The sequence below is a fragment of the Enhydra lutris genome, unplaced genomic scaffold (assembly GCF_002288905.1).
Source record: "Enhydra lutris kenyoni isolate GAN:26980312 unplaced genomic scaffold, ASM228890v2 scaffoldscaffold10, whole genome shotgun sequence".
Taxonomy (NCBI): domain Eukaryota; kingdom Metazoa; phylum Chordata; class Mammalia; order Carnivora; family Mustelidae; genus Enhydra; species Enhydra lutris.
The window spans coordinates 32,988,560-33,008,224 of NW_019154094.1; the positions used below are offsets into that span (position 1 = coordinate 32,988,560).

At 37.3% G+C, this 19,665-nt stretch overlaps 1 pseudogene; it reads left to right on the plus strand.

The window, feature by feature from the left end:
* The first annotated feature begins 18,338 nt into the window (after window positions 1–18,338).
* On the plus strand, window positions 18,339–18,930 carry LOC111143992 (annotated as a pseudogene).
* The last annotated feature ends 735 nt before the right edge of the window (window positions 18,931–19,665 follow it).

Sequence of the window (19,665 nt, forward strand, 5' to 3'; positions counted from 1 at the left end):
AAAGGAAATAAATATGTGACATCTCTTTCATTTGAGATATCCTTTGTGGTTATTTTGGTTTGCTTTGGAATATTTGTTTATGGATCTGCAGTGTTTAAATGTGGTTTGACAGAATGTCAAAGAAAAAGGAGCAGCTTCTGTATTCGGGGCATGTTAGTATGGGTTGTCTAGAGAGGATCAGTAAGATGTGTGTGTGTGTGTTTGTGTGTACAACACACACACACACACCTACCCACATACATGTATGCACACACATATATACACAAATATGTATATACACATGTGTGTATATATAAAGAGAGAAAGGATATTTATGATAAGGATGTAAAAAATTAAGAGTATAGAGGAGGAGGAGTCAAGATGGCAGAGAAGTAGCAGGCCGAGACTACTTCAGGTAGCGGGAGATCAGCTAAATAGCTTATCTAAATATTGCAAACACCTACAAATCCAACGGGAGATCAAAGGGAAGAAGAACAGCAATCCTAGAAGCAGAAAATCAACCACTTTCTGAAAGGTAGGATTGGCGGAGAAGTGAATCCAAAGCGACGGGAAGATAGACCGCTGGGGGAGGAGCCGGCTCCCGGCAAGCGGCAGAGCAACGGAGCACAAAATCAGGACTTTTAAAAGTCTGTTCCACTGAGGGACATCGCTCCAGAGGTTTAACCTGGGGGAAGCCAACACGGGGTCAGTGTGGCCTCAGGTCCCGCAGGGTCACAGAAGGATCGGGGGTGTCTGAGTGTCGCAGAGCTTACAGATATTAGAATGGGGAAGCCGGCTACAGAGAGAGAGCTGAGGAGTGAGCTCACAGCTCGCGGTTACCTTGAACCAGTCACAGGCTCGGTCAGCTGGGAGCGTGGCCAGAGGGCAGGGTGACGGGAATAATTGGACGCTGTTCTCTGAGGGCGCACTGAGGAGTGGGGCCCTGGGCTTTCGGCTCCTCCAGGCCAGAGACTGGGAGGCCGCCATCTTCATTCCCGACCTCTAGAACTCTACAGAAAGCGCTCAGGGAACAAAAGCTCCTGAAAGCAAATCCGAGCGGATTACTCAGCCCGGCCCCTGCTGCAATTCCGCCTGGGGCAAAGACACTTGAGAATTACTACAACAGGCCCTTCCCCCAGAAGATCAACAAGAAACCCAGCCAGGACCAAGTTCACCTACCAAGGAGTGCAGTGGAATTCCAGAGGAGGAGAAAGCAAAGCACAGAACTCATGGATTTCTCCCTATGATTCTTTAACCTTGCAGTTAATTTAATTTTTTTTTCTTTTTCAATTTTTTTTCTCTTCTTCTGCCATATTTTTTTTAACTTTAATCCTTTTCTTTTTTAACGTTTTTAACTAGTTTATCTAATATATATATATATTTTTCTTTTTTATATTTTTTCTTTATTTGTTTTCTTTTTTTAATTTTTTTTCTTTTTTTTTTCTTTTTTCTTTCTGAACCTCTTTTTATCCCCTTTCTCCCCCCTCACGATTTGGGATCTCTTCTGATTTGGTTAAAGCATATTTTCTTGGGGTTGTTGCCACCCTTTTAGTATTTTACTCCTTCATATACTCTTATCTGGACAAAATGACAAGGCGGAAAAATTCACCACAAAAAAGAACAAGAGGCAGTACCAAAGGCTAGGGACCTAATCAATACAGACATTGGTAATATGTCAGATCTAGAGTTCAGAATGACGATTCTCAAGGTTCTAGCCGGGCTCGAAAAAGGCATGGAAGATATTAGAGAAACCCTCTCGGGAGACATAAAAGCCGTTTCTGGAGAAATAAAAGAACTAAAATCTAACCAAGTTGAAATCAAAAAAGCTATTAATGAGGTGCAATGAAAAATGGAGGCTCTCACTGCTAGGATAAATGAGGCAGAAGAAAGAATTAGCGATATAGAAGACCAAATGACAGAGAATAAAGAAGCTGAGCAAAAGAGGGACAAACAGCTACTGGACCACAAGGGGAGAATTCGAGAGATAAGTGACACCATAAGACGAAACAACATTAGAATAATTGGGATTCCAGAAGAAGAAGAACGAGAGAGGGGAGCAGAAGGTATATTGGAGAGAATTATTGGAGAGAATTTCCCCAATATGGCAAAGGGAACAAGCATCAAAATCCAGGAGGTTCAGAGAATCCCCCTCAAAATCAATAAGAATACGTCCACACCCCATCACCTAATAGTAAAATTTACAAGTCTTAGTGACAAAGAGAAAATCCTGAAAGCAGCCCAGGAAAAGAAGTCTGTAACATACAATGGTAAAAATATTAGATTGGCAGCAGACTTATCCACAGAGACCTGGCAGGCCAGAAAGAGCTGGCATGATATATTCAGAGTACTAAACGAGAAAAACATGCAGCCAAGAATACTATATCCAGCTAGGCTATCATTGAAAATAGAAGGAGAGATTAAAAGCTTCCAGGACAAACAAAAACTGAAAGAATTTGCAAACACCAAACCAGCTCTATAGGAAATATTGAAAGGGGTTCTCTAAGCAAAGAGAGAGCCTAAAAGTAGTAGATCAGAAAGGAACAGAGACAATATACGATAACAGTCACCTTACAGGCAATACAATGGCACTAAATTCATATCTCTCAATAGTTACCCTGAGTGTTAATGGGCTAAATGCCCCAATCAAAAGACACAGGGTATCAGAGTGCATTAAAAAAAAAAAAACCCATCTATATGTTGCCTACAAGAAACTCATTTTAAACCCGAAGACACCTCCAGATTTAAAGTGGAGCGGGGGGAGAATTTACCATGCTAATGGACGTCAGAAGAAAGCAGGAGTGGCAATCCTTATATCAGATCAATTAGATTTTAAGCCAAAGACTATAATAAGAGATGAGGAAGGACACTATATCATACTCAAAGGATCTGTCCAACAAGAAGATCTAACAGTTTTAAATATCTATGCCCCTAACGTGGGAGCAGCCAACTATATAAACCAATTAATAACAAAATCAAAGAAACACATCAACAATAATACAATAATAGTAGGGGACTTTAACACTCCCCTCACTGAAATGGACAGATCATCCAAGCAAAAGATCAACAAGGAAATAAAGGCCTTGAATGACACACTGGACCAGATGGACATCACAGATATATTCAGAACATTTCATCCCAAAGCAACAGAATACACATTCTTCTCTAGTGCACATGGAACATTCTCCAGAATAGATCACATCCTGGGTCCTAAATCAGGTCTCAACTGGTATCGAAAGATTGGGATCATTCCCTGCATATTTTCAGAACACAATGCTCTGAAGCTAGAACTCAATCACAAGAGGAAATTTGGAAAGAACCCAAATACATGGAGACTAAACAGCATCCTTCTAAAGAATGAATGGGTCAACCAGGAAATTAAAGAAGAATTGAAAAAATTCATGGAAACAAAGGATAATGAAAACACAACCGTTCAAAATCTGTGGGACATAGCAAAGGCAGTCCCAAGAGGAAAATATATAGCGGTACAAACCTTTCTCAAGAAACAAGAAAGGTCTCAGGTACACAACCTAACCCTACACCTAAAGGAGCTGGAGAAAGAACAAGAAAGAAAGCCTAAGCCCAGCAGGAGAAGAGAAATCATAAAGATCAGAGCAGAAATCAATGAAATAGAAACCAAAAAACAATAGAACAAATCAACGAAACTAGGAGCTGGTTCTTTGAAAGAATTAATAAGATTGATAAACCCCTGGCCAGACTTATCAAAAAGAAAAGAGAAAGGACCCAAATAAATAAAATCATGAATGAAAGAGGAGAGATCACAACAAACACCAAAGAAATACAGACAATTATAAGAACATACTATGAGCAACTCTACGCCAACAAATTTGACAATCTGGAAGAAATGGATGCATTCCTAGAGACATATAAACTACCACAACTGAACCAGGAAGAAATAGAAAACCTGAACAGACCCATAACCAGTAAGGAGATTGAAACAGCCATCAAAAATCTCCAAACAAACAATAGCCCAGGGCCAGACCACTCTGGAAAACAGCATGGAGATTTCTCAAAATGTTGAAAATAGAACTACCCTATGACCCAGCAATTGCACTACTGGGTATTTACCCTAAAGATACAAACGTAGTGATCCGAAGGGGCACATGCACCCAAATGTTTATAGCAGCAATGTCTACAATAGCCAAACTATGGAAAGAACCTAGATGTCCATCAACAGATGAATGGATAAAGAAGATGTGGTATATACACACAATCGAATACTATGCAGCCATCAAAAGAAATGAAATCTTGCCATTTGCGACGATGTGGATGGAACTAGAGGGTATCATGCTTAGCGAAATAAGTCAATCGGAGAAAGACAACTATCATATGCTCTCCCTGATATGAGGGAGAGGAGATGCAACATGGGGGGTTAAGGGGGTAGGAGAAGAGTAAATGAAACAAGATGGGATTGGGAGGGAGACAAACCATAAGTGACTCTTAATCTCACAAAACAAACTGAGGGTTGATGGGGGGGTGGGGTTGGGAGCGGTGGTCGGGTTATGGACATTGGGGAGGGTATGTGCTATGGTGAGTGCTGTGAAGTGTGTAAACCTGGCGATTCACAGACCTGTACCCCCGGGGGATAAAAATATATGTTTATAAAAAATAAAATAAAATAAAATAAAAAGAAAACAAACAACAACAACAACAACAACAACAAAATTAAGGGTATAGAAATTGGCTCATGCAGTTATGGAAGCTGAGAATTTCCACAATCTGCAATCAACAAGCAAGGACAATTATGTAAGGTCTAGTGCTAGTCCCGAGTTCAGAGACTGGAAGAGATCAGTGTCCCAGCTATATGGTAGTAAGGCAAAAGAAAAAGAAATGGAATTCTTCCTGACCCTACCTTTTTGTTCTATTCAGGCCTTGAACAGGTAGTGACCACTCACAATGTGGAGGACAATCTGCTTTACTCAGCCTACTGATTGAAATGTTCATCTCATCAGGAACATCCTCCACAGAAACACCCAGAATAATGATGAACCAAATACTTGTGGCCAGTGAAGTTGATACAGTAAAACTAGCCATCATACTATGTGACATCAGTAAATCAAACTTACTTCTTCTAAGTTTCTCAGGCTTCGAAAACCTGTAGAGAACAATGGAACACCTGGGTGGCTTAGCCGGTTAAGGGGTTAAAAGTCTGCCTTTGGCTCAGGTCATGATCTCCCGGTCCTGGGATCAAGCTCTGGGATCAAGCCCTGCATCAGGCCTCCCTTTCCCTCCCCTTCTACCACTACCTCTGCCCCTGTTTGTGCACTTTCTCTCTCTATGTCAAATAAATAAATAAAATCTTTTAAAAAAGTAACCTGTAGAATAACATTACTAATTTCAAGACCTATATGTTGTCTTGAACAAATTGCTTATTGAAAATTTTTGTCCAAGAAGGTAGTTGTTAGGCTTCTATTTTCATGATGTAGTATGGTTTCCATTTTAGGTATGTCATTCTCCATTACATCAACGTGGAACAGAATTACTAACATTAATTAGTAATACATTTTTTATATAGTTATTATCTTAGTATCTGTTACTGTGCCTACCATATTATGCATACATGTTAGGAATACCATGTTATAAAAAATCAAATATACATATTACATCTAGAATGCAGTCTTCCTGATGGCAGGGACCGTATCTCTCTAATCCCCCAACCTTGTACCAATGGGTCTTGTGAATAGTAGGCATTTATTGTTCCTTAAATGAATGGGTGCTCTTTTTAATTTTTCCAAAACTCTATGACTGAGAAGCCATCTTAATTCTCATTTCATCAGTAATGCTGTATAACACAGTATCTCAGTGGCATAAAATACGTGTTTTTCATGAGCTTGCAAGTCAGCTGGGCAGTTCATCTAGGTTTGATGGGGTAGGGACAGTTCTACTCTTCACCTGTTGATCATAGAACTCAGGATCAAAGAGAAGTAGCTGCCTAGGATGAGCTTTTTCTCTGGTGTGGTCACAGAATGCAAGAGAGTAAGGAGAAACACACAGGGCATCTTCTGACCGACATTCACAAGTGGCACATTGACCTCCACCTACATGTCTTTGGCTAGAACAAGTTACATGGTGAAGCTCAAAGTCAAGGGCAGGAGTGATACCCTGCATCCACAATTGGGCCACGACAGTAGTGTGAATACAGGGGGAATTGGAGGGAGAATTAGAACCAGTGATTTAATCGAAGAAACTGAGGCTAAGAAAGGTCATTTGATTTGTCCAAAGTCATAGAGTTTAGTAGGCCCCAGACTCAAGATTTGACTCCAAATTCCTAGCTCCAATGTTTTAAAACACTTCACTGTGCTTTGATCAAGAAGTTGTAGTAAATCCATTCTTGGTAATTTGGTAAATATCCTACATTCTCTCTCTCTCTCTCTCTCTCTCTCTCTCTCTCTTTTGCATTGGGTTTAGTACAAAAAATAACTAAATTAAAATACAAAGCATTTATCACCTTGTTGAGTATGGGGATCGTACAGCTGCAAAGGATTTAATTAAACGTTGATGATTTAATAGGCAGCTTCCATCTATTGTTTACTCTGGAGGGTGAGATTCAATTTAAAATTGGGCTCCAAATTTCATTTTGGAACAGCATCCTTGTCATCGGCAGGCAGAAAATGTCCCAAAGGAAGCAGACATGTCCCTGAATAGAGAGCACTGAATCAGACAGCCAGGAGCAGCTCAGAAGTTAAAACACAAAGATTTTATGTAGTTTCGTTTTATTAAGGGCTAGGTATTCAGTTGTAGATACATAATTGCATATTTTTTACACATTTGTCCCACACCAGTTGTTGTCTCTCTCTCTCTCTCTCTCTATACACACGCACACACACACACACACACACACACACACACACACATTTCTCATGTATATATATATATTTCTTCAATAGGACAAAGTTTGTATTCATAAAATGACTTCATTTCTACTTAATGCAGTCAAACATTGGTTAATAAATACAGCAAAACTAAAATCTTTTGTAATGTTTTTGTCAATTACTTGAGTTGATGTGAGACATATTCTTGCCTTTGAAGATGCTGTTAGTATTTCACTTAGCATTACCTATACTTTATGGAAAATGACCTCTGATTCATTGTCTACCTGATATTGGTACACATTCATGAAATTGTTATTCCAGATCCCTGGTCTGTCTGAAACTGGAGACCATTAAAAATTCCAAGTAGATGATTCTGGACCTCCTTCCTCACTGTGAATGTCCTTAAGTTATAGAAGGTTTGAGTATTGGGATAGCAATTTATCAACATATGCTTCTTCTCAGAAAGCAAAAATCTCATTAAATATAGGAAATTTTTTTGCAGCAGTGTTTTGTTTGTAGATGTATGTTTATAGACACAGCTATGTTTTTAGGTATATGGGTAGAGTATTACCACTACTTTAAAATTAGGATTTTATTTTCTCTGTAATTAAGTTTTAGCAAGTACTTTTTTAATGGATTCTATTTATTTGAGAGAGAGATAGCAGGGAGAGATTGCGTGTGTGACTATGCACCCAAGGGGTGTGGGGGCGGTGGGTCAGAGGGAGAAGCAGACTCCCTGCTGAGCAGGGAGCAGGGCTCATCCCAGGACCCTGGGGTCATGACCTAAGGCAGACACTTTTTCCACCTGAGCCACCCAGGTGCCCCTAGTTTTGGCCAGTATTAATAAGGAAAAGGTTGATTTTCTACAAACCTGAAACGTAGTTGTTCCCTGGCAGTACCAGGGAAATGTAATACTATATTAAATTCAAAAGATAGAGACACTATCTTTTAAAAACAATCCAACCATCTCTGAAGGCTGTATGACCACTCATCGCGGCCACGATTTACCCCTGCTGGCTGACCTCTGTCGTAATGAAAACCGTTCTGTGGGCCAGACCATTGCTGGCAATGCTGAAAATCATGTTTGAGTCTTTCTATTAAGATTTCAAATCTCTAAATTTGCATCCTTAGAGTGAACACTTTTAAATCTCTCCAAGTAGAAAGTCTCTGAGTATGTAAAATCAGAGAATCAGAAAGAGTTCTATGATGTTGTCATTACTGAACTAGGTTTAAATTGGCATGGCACTGCTCAAACTTCTACAGTTGTTTCAAGTGTTGGGGTCTACAATATGAGTTTGACACAAAGCCTCAAGGCCTCCTATTGTGACCACATTTCAAAATAACCAACGCAGCCTTTCAAAGCAGCCAGTTTTGCTTCCTCTTAAAAACTAAAAAAGACTTCTACTCTCACAAAAGGAATACTAATCAAACCGATAGCTGTAAAAATGTCCAGAAAGAGCATATAAATAGGAATGCAGAATGATCAGTGAGGCCAGATAATCCTGGATTCAGTACTGGATTCTGCCACTTGCAAGTGGTGGGCCCTTGGGCATAGTCGGTGTTTAGTTTCTCTTCTATTAAATGCATTGCAAATACTGTAAGTTCACATTTATTGCACACTTTCTGTACTGGACTGTGTGCAGAGTAAATTGTAGGCATTTTGTTATTTATTTTGTGCAGTAATCCTAACGGGTAGGCATTACTACTTTCCTCACTGTTTATATGAAGAAACTGACTATGGAAGTTAAATAAGGTAGGATATAGCAGAGCAGTAAAATATGACAGTGCCTAGTATAATTGGTTCATCGTAGCTCAATATATACTAATTTCAGAGACTGACTTCTGTTTTTCCACTCCTTAAAATTCTTCCTAATCTCATATTAATGTCACTCAGTCTGGATCTTGTAAAACTATTAATTCTTCCATAGTTAACTCACTTGTGCTCGTGGACTTTACTATTCCAGCTACTTTCAGTTCTAAAGTATCAATTAAAAATTGCAACACTAGTCACCCTGCACATTCAAATATTTATTGATCACTTAGGTATACTATGTAAGGAAAGCTGTGAGTGGTCCAAAAGTCAGTAGAGATCTTTGCATTCATAGAAATTAATTCTAGCAGGGTGGCTCAGTTGGTTGGACGACTGTCTTTAGCTCAGGTCATGATCCGGGAGTCCTGGGATCAAGTCCCATCGGGCTCCCAGCTCCACAGGGAGTCTGCTTCTCCCTCTTAGAAGGTTAGAACGTTCTTCCGTCTCATGTTCTCTCTCTCTCTCTCAAATAAATAAATGAAATCTTAAAAAAATTAATTCTAGCAGGGAAAATAAAAAATAAAGGGATGTGGGTAATGAGTAAAACAAGCAAGACCAAGTGAAGTAACGGGGAGAATGCTCCCGTAGGTAGGTAGTCAGGGGAGGCTTCTCTTTCATGGTGTATTAATTTGCTAGAGTTGCATAAAAAACACAAATGAGTGACATAGATTCACAAATGAGAATTTGTTTTCTCATGGTTCTGGAGGCTGTAAGTCCAAGATCAAGGTGTCAGAGGGTTAGTTTCTTTTCAGGATTGTGAGGGGAAACCTATTCCATGCCTCTCACCTAGCTTCTGGTAGCCTCAGGCATTCCTTGGCTTGTTCTTCCTGTATCTTCATATTGTCTTCCCTCTAAGCATATCTCTGGTTCAAATTTCCCATTTTTTATAAAGACTCAGTCACAGGGCCCGCCCTAATAACCTCATCTTAACATGACCGTCCCTCCACAAAGATCCAGTTTTCGAGTAGGGTCACATTCATAGCTACTAGAGGTTAGAACATCAGCATACTTCAGGGGAGTGGGGAGACACAATCTGACCCATAACAGGGGGTGAGATTTAAAGTATGTGCTAAGAGCTAAATACCTGAACAGTGAGTGGGGAACATGCCAGGTAGAGGAATCATAAGAAGAGAATTACAAATATTCACCAAAAATAGGTAGTAAAATATTCCCAGACCACTAATAATAACCCAAACTAGAAATTTTCCAGATGGCCATCAACAGTAGAATGAATAGACTGTGATTTAATCACACAGAAAACTACAGCTCATGGACCAAGTACCCACTGCCTGTTTTTGTAGATAAAGTTTTATTGGAACACAGCTACTACATCCATTCATTCACGCATTGACTATGGTTGTTTTGACTCCACAATGGCAGAGTTAAGTAGCTGTGAAAGAGACCATATGGCCCACAAATCTGAAAATATTTGCTGTCTCATGTGTATGTGTGTGTATGTGTATTGCTGGTTCCTGCTATACAGCAATGAAAACTGGCCATTTACAGAATCACACAATAATATAAATGAACCCTGGAAACATAATCTTTTACAGAAAAAACCAAGCCCGGAAGACTAGATAATATATGACCCGTTTTATATAAAATAAGTAAAATAATCGGTATTGGTGTAATGACTGGAAAGGAGGTATTGATAAGGGAGTGAGGGGAGGGGCTAGTTCTGGGATGCCAGTAAGGAATTCTGTTTCTTTATCCAGGTGCTGGCTACCGTGGGGAGGAGGGGTTCAGTTTCAGTTTGTAAAAATCATGTAGATTGACTGTGAATACTCATTTTTCTTTCTATATATATAGTAAAAAGTATTAAAAAATGAATCCATGTTAAAATAAAGATTGCAAACTTTGCATATTCCTAAAACTAAGAAGAGTCAGGCTGCCCAGGTTATTTGAAACTTCAGCTATATTAAATTGAGACACTAATTCGTGACTGTTTTTTTCTACCCAGGGCTGAATTAAAGGACTTTCTGCAGTGATCCATGTGCTCTCTTCTATGCTATCCAGTTCAATAGCCAGTAGCCATGTGTGTCTATTAAACAACTGAAATGTCATTAAAGTGACTGAGCTAATAAAGTTTTTATTTTAATTAGTTAATTCTTTAGTTTAATTTCACTTAGTTTATATTCAGTTGGTTTAATTTCACTGTGTGTGGACAGTGGGTATAGCGTGGGAGGGCACAGTGTCTCTACCATATGACGCAACTCTGTCACCATTGTTCTTCCTCTCCACCCTGATCTGTCCCATGTCCGTACTCGGGCTCATGCTGTGTAGCATCTAGAAAAATAAAAATCTCCATTTCCATCCCAGTCAGAATATGTGTTCATCTAATGTTTGAATCTAAAATTGTTTTTCTTATTTGGACAAGTTTTATTTTGGTAGGGAATAAACCGAATGGCTGGTAAAGAGTGTAGATTTAATGGCTCTGTAGGTTTATTAGTTGACACACTTGACTTTGAGATTGTCTTGCCTATTATGACTTTATGAAGCTTTTTAATAGGATGTTGTTTTAATGTTGTGTGCCTGAAAAGATATAGGAAATAGAAAAAAAAAATTACTTTCCAAATCAGTTGTGCCCCCAATCGCTATAGTGTTAATTTGAGGCATCTTCTCTCTGGTACTAAGAAAATAATAGACAGTGTATATTGAAAATAAAGTTATGGTGCTCAGAAAGGCAAAAGCAATTGAAAAGTCTAAGCTTTAAGTGGCTAATGTACCTCAAGCCCACCTTTTAGGGACATATTTTAAGTATTTTAATGATATTTTTAGGTGTTTCATATTTTCAGAACAAATGCAGTAATCGTAAAAACAGTGCATTCAAACATTTTTAATACAGATAAAACACATTTATAAAAGCAAGGAAACAGCTATTCAGAATTGGAAAAGCTGTGATAATCATGTTATTGTGAGGGTTTACTACTTTGAAGTTGTCATTGTAAAGATACACTAATTTGGTAGTTTTTAATAAATGTATAAACTTTAGAGTAATCTAATAAATTATCATTTGCCTGGAATCCAAACAAACAATACTCAAATCACCTTTGGAACTCTGTCTTTTGTTTGTTAAATTAAAAACAAAATGAGAAGGAAAAAAAAAGCTAACGATCACCATGAATGTGTTGAAATAATGAACTCTTTGCAATATTATGGTGTTTTATAAACTTGTGAAACGTACAGTGAAATGTAGCAATAGGTTTGGCAGTTTTTTCTGGTACTCTACATTATTTAAATGTCTATAAGGAAGGAAGATTAAAATGTTGCTCTGTAAAGTTTCAGTAATAGATGTATTTTATTGTGCTTCAGTTTTTTAAAATCAGCCATTTATTTTTGCAGTGGTCATCATACCTAAGAACCGTGTGTTTTGTTGAATTAATTGCCATCTCTTGAGCACATGCCACAAAAGGAATGTGGTGGGGGTATGTATGCATTCACTTGGAAATCCCATGTGTATATCTCTGGTTTTATGTGCATGGTGAATACTCTTTGCATTTTTATGTATGGTGGGAGAAAATGATGAATGGTTTGTCTCCAGAAATTCTGATAATGCTTATCTGTAGATGGAGAAGGGCTTCCCAGATGAAAGGAAGCATTTTCTAGTATCAGCTTCTAATTCTCCGTCTGCATCTTCAAGCAAACACACTTAGGTGAAGAGATTAGATGCAGTTGGACCCCATTATATAATCCATTAGTGATGAGAAATGAGTTAGTGGTATACTTCATTTTTGCTTTTGTGACCAATCAACTATTATAAACTGTTAGAAGAACGGTGGTGAATTTCTTAGAGCAAATGTACTTGTCAAATATGTATCAGAATCCAGGGATGATAAGAATGTGGATGCATTGGTAAGCCAATTACACCACTGATTTTTTTTTTTTTAAATAATAGATTCTTATATTTTCCTAGTGCCATCAAAGAATATACATGGTAATTCTATATAACGTGGTGATCCCTAGGTTACTCCCTTTAATTGGAAGTGTCAGAATAAAATGGCAATGGTCACACGTTTGTTGTATAAGCCAGCGCTGCTTCTTATTTTAGCAATCTGTTTCATTCAAACATTTGGACATATATTAAGACCCTTAGCCCAAATAAGTTGGTGAATTAAAACTTCAGGAAAATTCATTTGGGATGAGATCTTTAAGGATAGGAAATTGAAATGTTCCATAAGGCAACATACTGAGAACATGCCATCTTCTGTAGAGAGCCATGTCGACTTTGTTTTCTATATAAGCTAGTCGGAAGCAGGGATGTTTATCAGAACTATTCCTTTCAGAGAGCAGAATTCCAAGCTTTCCTCTCTGATAGTGTCTTCACTTGGACTACTTCATATACTCCTTCCCCCTGTAATGGATCGCCCTCCTCCTCTCACTTCAAATTTTATCCACATCTGTATTTGAATGAATCCGACTGAAGGTGTTTTGTGCTCCTTTGCCTTTTTTTTTATCTCATTTCATACATTTGGGGCACATAATATGTTTTGTGAATTATATTGGGTCAAATTATTCTAGAAACATAAGATTTCTCTTGCATCCTAAATCATGAAGTCTATTGAGATTTGAATTTTAAAAGTGAATTTTATCTGATACACGTATAAGCTTTTGTGTTGTTTTGTTTTGCTAAACTCTATTTTATTTTTGCTCAAGAAGCTAAATGTGATCACTCAGTATTTATTTGCCTCTTTTCATAGCACCTGAATAGTGCTCGGATCATAGTAGCAATAAGTAAAAGTTCATAGTAATATTTCCATAGAGGGAAATTTAAGTAGAATAATAGCATAAAACTGTCTCCAGGCTTCATCTGTGAGAAGCCACTGAAGCTAGCTTGACCCAGTGGAGAAATCTATGGCAAATTTGAAGTATTTGCACTGTACAGAATAGCCTTCGTCCCTCTTCTGCTGAATGCAGTGGTGAATTATTTACATAACCATCATATAATAACTTATTGACTTCAAGATTGTAAAGTACCCTATTAATGTTTTAAGCATTTCCCTTTATTTTAACAAGTAAATTATTTAGGCAATGTTAAAATGTTTTATGCTTTGACTAATGAGTAGGGAAAGTGTATATCATATCTTATTTTAATTGGCTGTTTACCTTATCCTGTGAAAAATCATACATTTATTATTTCAGACATAATTAACTATGCATATACTCCCTGATAGATCTGTATGCCACTTTCACATGCAATTTAGTCATTAAGACACATAGCTGTGCAGATAATTGTTACTTAGAAAGTGTCACTCTTTCTTCAACAAGGAGCTACATTTCCACCTAGAGGCAAAGCCAGATTTACACCACATCTCTTTCTTCCCTGTCATCCTCTTGGTGCTATCTAAACAAGCCATGTTACCAGTACCTCCCCAGTCAGGCTTTCTTCAGAGTGGTATGGACTCTCCAGGACCGGATTGACTCCAAAGCAATATCCCCATGCAACATCCTCATAATTTATCAGTCTAATCCATCCTATCACTTGAAGGAACGCCCTTTGACAAAATGGACCTTGACTGTCTCAGAAGTTAGGACTGTTTCTCAGTTCTTTTAGTAGAGTATAAAATGAAAGGACACTCAGAACTTCCTTCAATATCTGTGTACACGTGAAGGTTTTATTTAGTTTATATATTCCTCACAAAATCATGAAATAGGCAGAAAATTTCTGTTTTCTGCAACACTCAGGCCAAACCTGGTGTACTAAAACCAGAAAATGAATCGATTTCACCATTAAAGAGCTCTGGAGAAAAGGATTCTGCAATCTTTTGAAGATATCTAATGAAAGTCAGAGGTTTTTTCCCCTAGGGATTCTCAGACTAGTTTCCCAAAATCAGAAGTGGATTAGAATAAGGATAATTTATATATATTCTTTTCTTCTTAGATGAATAGTGCCTCTCTCTTGCCATAAAATACGTAATACTCCATTAAGTTATTGTAGTTAAATTTCAAAAGCCCAGAGTAAGCAACATAAATGTAAGATGGCTGGGTATAATATAATAGAGTGCTGGCATTTATAGTAAACTAGGGAAAACGAGCCTCATCAAAAATTTTTTATAGTTAAATTTCTTTTTTTAAGATAACCATTCATACATTTAATTTATTTTTTAATTCAATTAACATATAGTGTATTATTAATTTCAGAGTTAAAGTTCAATGATTCATCAATTTTAAATAATACCTAGTGCTCATTATATCATGTGCCCTCCTTAATGCCTATAGCCCTATTACCGTTAAAAAAGACAACACTGTACAGTTGTACTCTTTGTTATTTATCCAAATAAATTGAAAATTTATGTTTAAGTAAAATCTGCCCTCAGATACTTATAGAAGCTTTCCTTATAATTGCCAGAATTTGGAAGCAGCCAAGAGTCCTTTAGTATGTGAATGGATAAATAAAATATTGTACATCTAGACAAGGGAATATTCGGACCTAAAAAATTGAGCTGTAAGGCATGAAAGGGCATGAAGGAGTCCTCAATGCATATTTGTGAGTGAAAGAAGCCAATCTGAAAAGGTCAGATACTGTAGGTTTCTAACTGTATGACATTCTAGATAAGGTAAAGCTATGTAGAAAAGAGCCAGATGATCAACCTACTGAGCCACTCAGGCACCCCTGTTTTCTTCTTTATTTTAATTTTGTTTTCTTATTTCCCTTTATTTTTTTTTTTAAGATTTTATTTATTTATTTGTCAGAGCGCACAAGCAGGGGGAGTGGCAGGCAGAGAGAGAAGCAGGCTCCCTGCTGAGCAAGGAGCCTGGCAGGGCTGGATCCTAGGACCCTTGGATCATCACCTGAGCTGAAGGGAGACCTTTAACCAACTGAGCCACACAGACGTCCCTTACTGTTTTTCTTCTTAAACTGAATTCTTTATTTTTCAGTCCTTTTAAGAATGAAAAAATTTAAATCCAGAAGTAGTTCTCTGAATATAATTTTGACTGCTGCCCCTATATTTTGATAATTATTGGTATAAATATTACTGTTTTTAATGATTATATTGTTTAAATTTTGAACCATTTTTGTATCCTCAGTCACTTGCAGAAAGTTTATAACTTTGAAATTTTTGAAAAAATGTTTGATGAATGAAGAAATTTCCAGTTTAGTTACTGTATATTCATATATAGACTTCCCATAGATGTTTCAAATAAAGATAAATAAAATAATAAGATAAATAAAGGGATAAATCTGATGCCAGTGGGGAAGAGGACTTTTTTTTTTTTTTGCTTTTTAAACTACAAAAATATTTTAAAACAGATAAATAATTTAATATCCATTAATTCCCCACACTTATGAAATCATACTATACAATACTTCTTGGTGAAGTATTTACCATATAACAAGAATATAAATCAACAAGAACCCACTTACTTTTATAATATTTTATACTATCTTATGTTGAAACTACGAGGTAAAAGAGACTTTCTCTAAATAACTTCCTATTTTACCTTGCAAGAAATCCTATTTTTAATAATCTGAAATTTGTGTATTTTAAATGTTTCTGAACCATAAAATACATGAATCTGGAAGTGTTAATTTTTGCAGGTTAACAGTAAGAAAATTGATGGGACTTTTACCAGTGAGTACCTGGGGAGCAAAAACAAGCAAAGAAAGAGACAAAGTAGGGGCCAGGGGGTGGGGAGAAGAGCTAACAGAAACTCACATGAAGAGAGCTGGTCTTTAATGGTCTCTGTTTTAGATGCATCCCCAGATCTTATCACATTTTATGGACCCTGAAATTCTAATGTGAGGACATCTGTTTAACAACTAATGAATCAAACAGATGATTCCCAGAGGGCTCTAAAAGCTCAAAGTTTGCCTTTCAATTTGTGTTAAATGATTTTGAGTAGATTTGTTACCTAAACATAAGCACCTGTAAGAAGGCATGACTGCTTGTATTTTGGGGGGACATTTTTGCTCTCATGACCCCATGCCAAATTCTGTCTTCACCCCAAAGCCAGCTGGATACTGGAACAAGAAAGAAAGCAGAATAGTTGTTACAATAATAATTTACAATATTGTTGCGATAATAATTTCTAAGGGCTTTCTTCTACACATTGGTCAGCGAACATTTTCTATAAAGGACTAAATGAAAGTTATTGTCAGTTTTGCAGGTCTTATGGTCTCTACTACAGCTACTTAACCTTGTTTCCTACCATGAAAGCAGCCATAGGCAATATGACAATATGTAAACAAATAATAGTAGCTATGTTCCAATTAAAAAATTTATTTAAAAAACCCCAGGCAACAGGCTGGGTGTGACCTATTGGTTCCCCAGTTTTAATACTGGAGATATTCAAGCATGTAAAAGCATTCTTTCTAAGATGTTTCAAGCAATTTATATAGCCCATCAATGTTTATTTGGTCATTTTTGCTACCAATTATTTCCACAAAAAATTTGCACAATTATGTCTGTCTTAGCAAATTTCACTTGTTTTTAAGGGGTAAATGTGTGTGCCTTTGCAACCTGTAACTATATTGGAAGCTCTGGATTGTTTTAAACCTCCCCCCTGTCATTATTGTGTCATTATCTTAGCTTCTTTATCCCTGTAAACAAAGATTGTAGTTCCTTCCCACTGTAAATAAATTTTAGTACAAGCACTAAACTCAGAGTGCCTGGGTTTAAATACAGACTCTGTCACTTATAAACTGTGAATTTAGGCAAGATGCTTATCTCTCCATGCCTCAGCTTTTTTAAGTGAAAACTGGTAATCATGATAATATGCTTCACAGTGTTGACATAGACTTGACAGTGATAATACCTAAAGTTCTTGGAACAGTACCGGGCACATAGTAAGTGCTTGATAAATAGTAGATACTACTTTTCATATTAATTAAAACATTTAATTTATATGGTGCAGAGCAAATATTGCACATGTAAGTTAGTTTCTTTCCCCAGTTAAGAAAATCCATAGGGGGTCGCCTAGGTGGCTCAGAGGGTTAAAGCCTCTGCCTTTGGCTCAGGTCATGATCCCAGGGTCCTGGGATTGAGCCCTGCATCGGGCTCTCTGCTCAGTGGGGAGCCTGCTTCCTCCTCTCTCTCTCTGACTGCCTCTCTGCCTACTTTTGATCTCTGTCAAATAAATAAATAAAATCTTAAAAAAAAAAGAGAGAAAGAAAAAGAAAATCCATTGGAAGGAAATAAAAGACATCAATTAATTTGTGGAACAAACATTTATTTTCTCACCTTAACTTTTTCCCTGTGATAGGAAGTCATTGGCTCTTGTGGATAATTACTTGAGCCCTTTTCTGAGAGCTCCAGCCTCCCATTCCTGACAGACTGCCCTACAGATTTCTCACTTTCTTAATCAGGGCCCACCATCCCACAAGCCAACTGACTGCTGCAGTGTATGTCTCCTGGTTCTGCTTCTCCAATAGAACTCTGTCTGATTTGTGATGCACTGAGGACTTAGATGTACCAGTCTGGAGTTAGAGGAAAGGTCTTGGTTAGAGACAGAATTTGAGACTCATGGGCATGTATGTTAATTGCAGTTATTGAGAATGGATGCAATTTCCTGTGCAATGAGTAGAGTTAGGAAAAAAAATAAAAAGACTGAGAATGGAGCTGTGGGGAATGCTGAGAGATAGAAATAAAAAAGAAGCATAAAGGAAGGAGTCTGAAGATTAGCCAGAGACATGGTTAAAATGAGTCTAAAGGAAGTCAAGTCCTGGAAGCCAAATGAAAAAGTTGTTTTAAAGAAGAAGGACTAAGAAATGAGAGTGTGGCATGAACAGGGGGACTCAAAAGAAAGCAAGAAGGAATGTGGCTACAAAGTAAATGCTTAGTCTCTGACATCAGAGGCTTACAGAGAAGGATAGATTAAAACCTAAAAAGAAAGAAAAGAAAAATCTCAGTACACTCAAGGAAAGAGACATCCCCCAACATCCTTAGCCTGCTTGTTCTTCCCATATAACAGAGAGCTGAGCCCACCTGACCACATCCAGGTTGATACCAATTTTATCAACTTTTCCATTAAACAAACCTGAGTTAGTACAGTCAGTGATGACATTTGTATGCCAAGGGTATCCCTTGTAGGACTGACTGCATAATGGCTGAAGCTGAGAAATTACAGCAGAAATATCATGTGGCTCTAAGGATTGTCAAGGATCCAAGATTTGAATAGCTATCATGAACACACACAGGAACATATGCAGATGACTGCTTAGTACAGAGGGTAACTCAGCACAAGGGTTATTATGGCCACCAAGACCTTAAAGGAAGGATCTGGAAGATCCTTGGAGTTCTCATCATGTACATTTCTAACCAGAGGTACAACATTGAGCAGGTATCGGATGATTCTGGAGCCCCTCTGTTCTAATTCTTAAAAGATAGAGTTCTTCTGCCCTTACTAGCTTGTTCTGTTGCCAGTTCATTGAGTAATATGGGATAGCATGAATTATTCCACTTACTCATTTGCTCTGTTATGATCTGAGGATGGTCAGATACACTCAGTTTTTGATGTTGTTTTGAAATAGATATTTTGTATGATTCTTAATTTTGTTGTATCTTTTTATAAATCAGATGATTGCTCACATAAAAAAATAAGTAAGACTGATAACCTGTAGAATGAGCAAAATAATAAATGGTGAAGTAAAGTATTTATGGATTAGGTCAGATCAAAATTATGGATTTCTTTTCTACACAGGACATCATGGGCAAAATTAACAATCTGGAAGAATATATTTTCACTATCTAAAATGAAACAAGGTATTACTATGTGGAATACATCAACCGTGCTTTCAAATCACCAACAATAACAACAAGAGACATTAAACTTGATAAAGAAAAAGGAATAAAAATGTAATTTAATAAAAGGGAAAGTGTGTATGAAGAGAGTCCATGGTTTTAGTAATTAGAAAAAAATGGTTATTAAAATAATTGAGTGATACATTTTTATACCATCATATTGACAAAAATTAGAAAGTAAAGAATTTTGGCTTCTGGTGATGGGTGAAAAACGGAACCATTTGGGGCTCTGCTGGCAAGATGTAAACTGGCACAGACTTTCTGGAGAGCAATCCATCAGATTTAATGAAATTAAGTGTGCATTAAT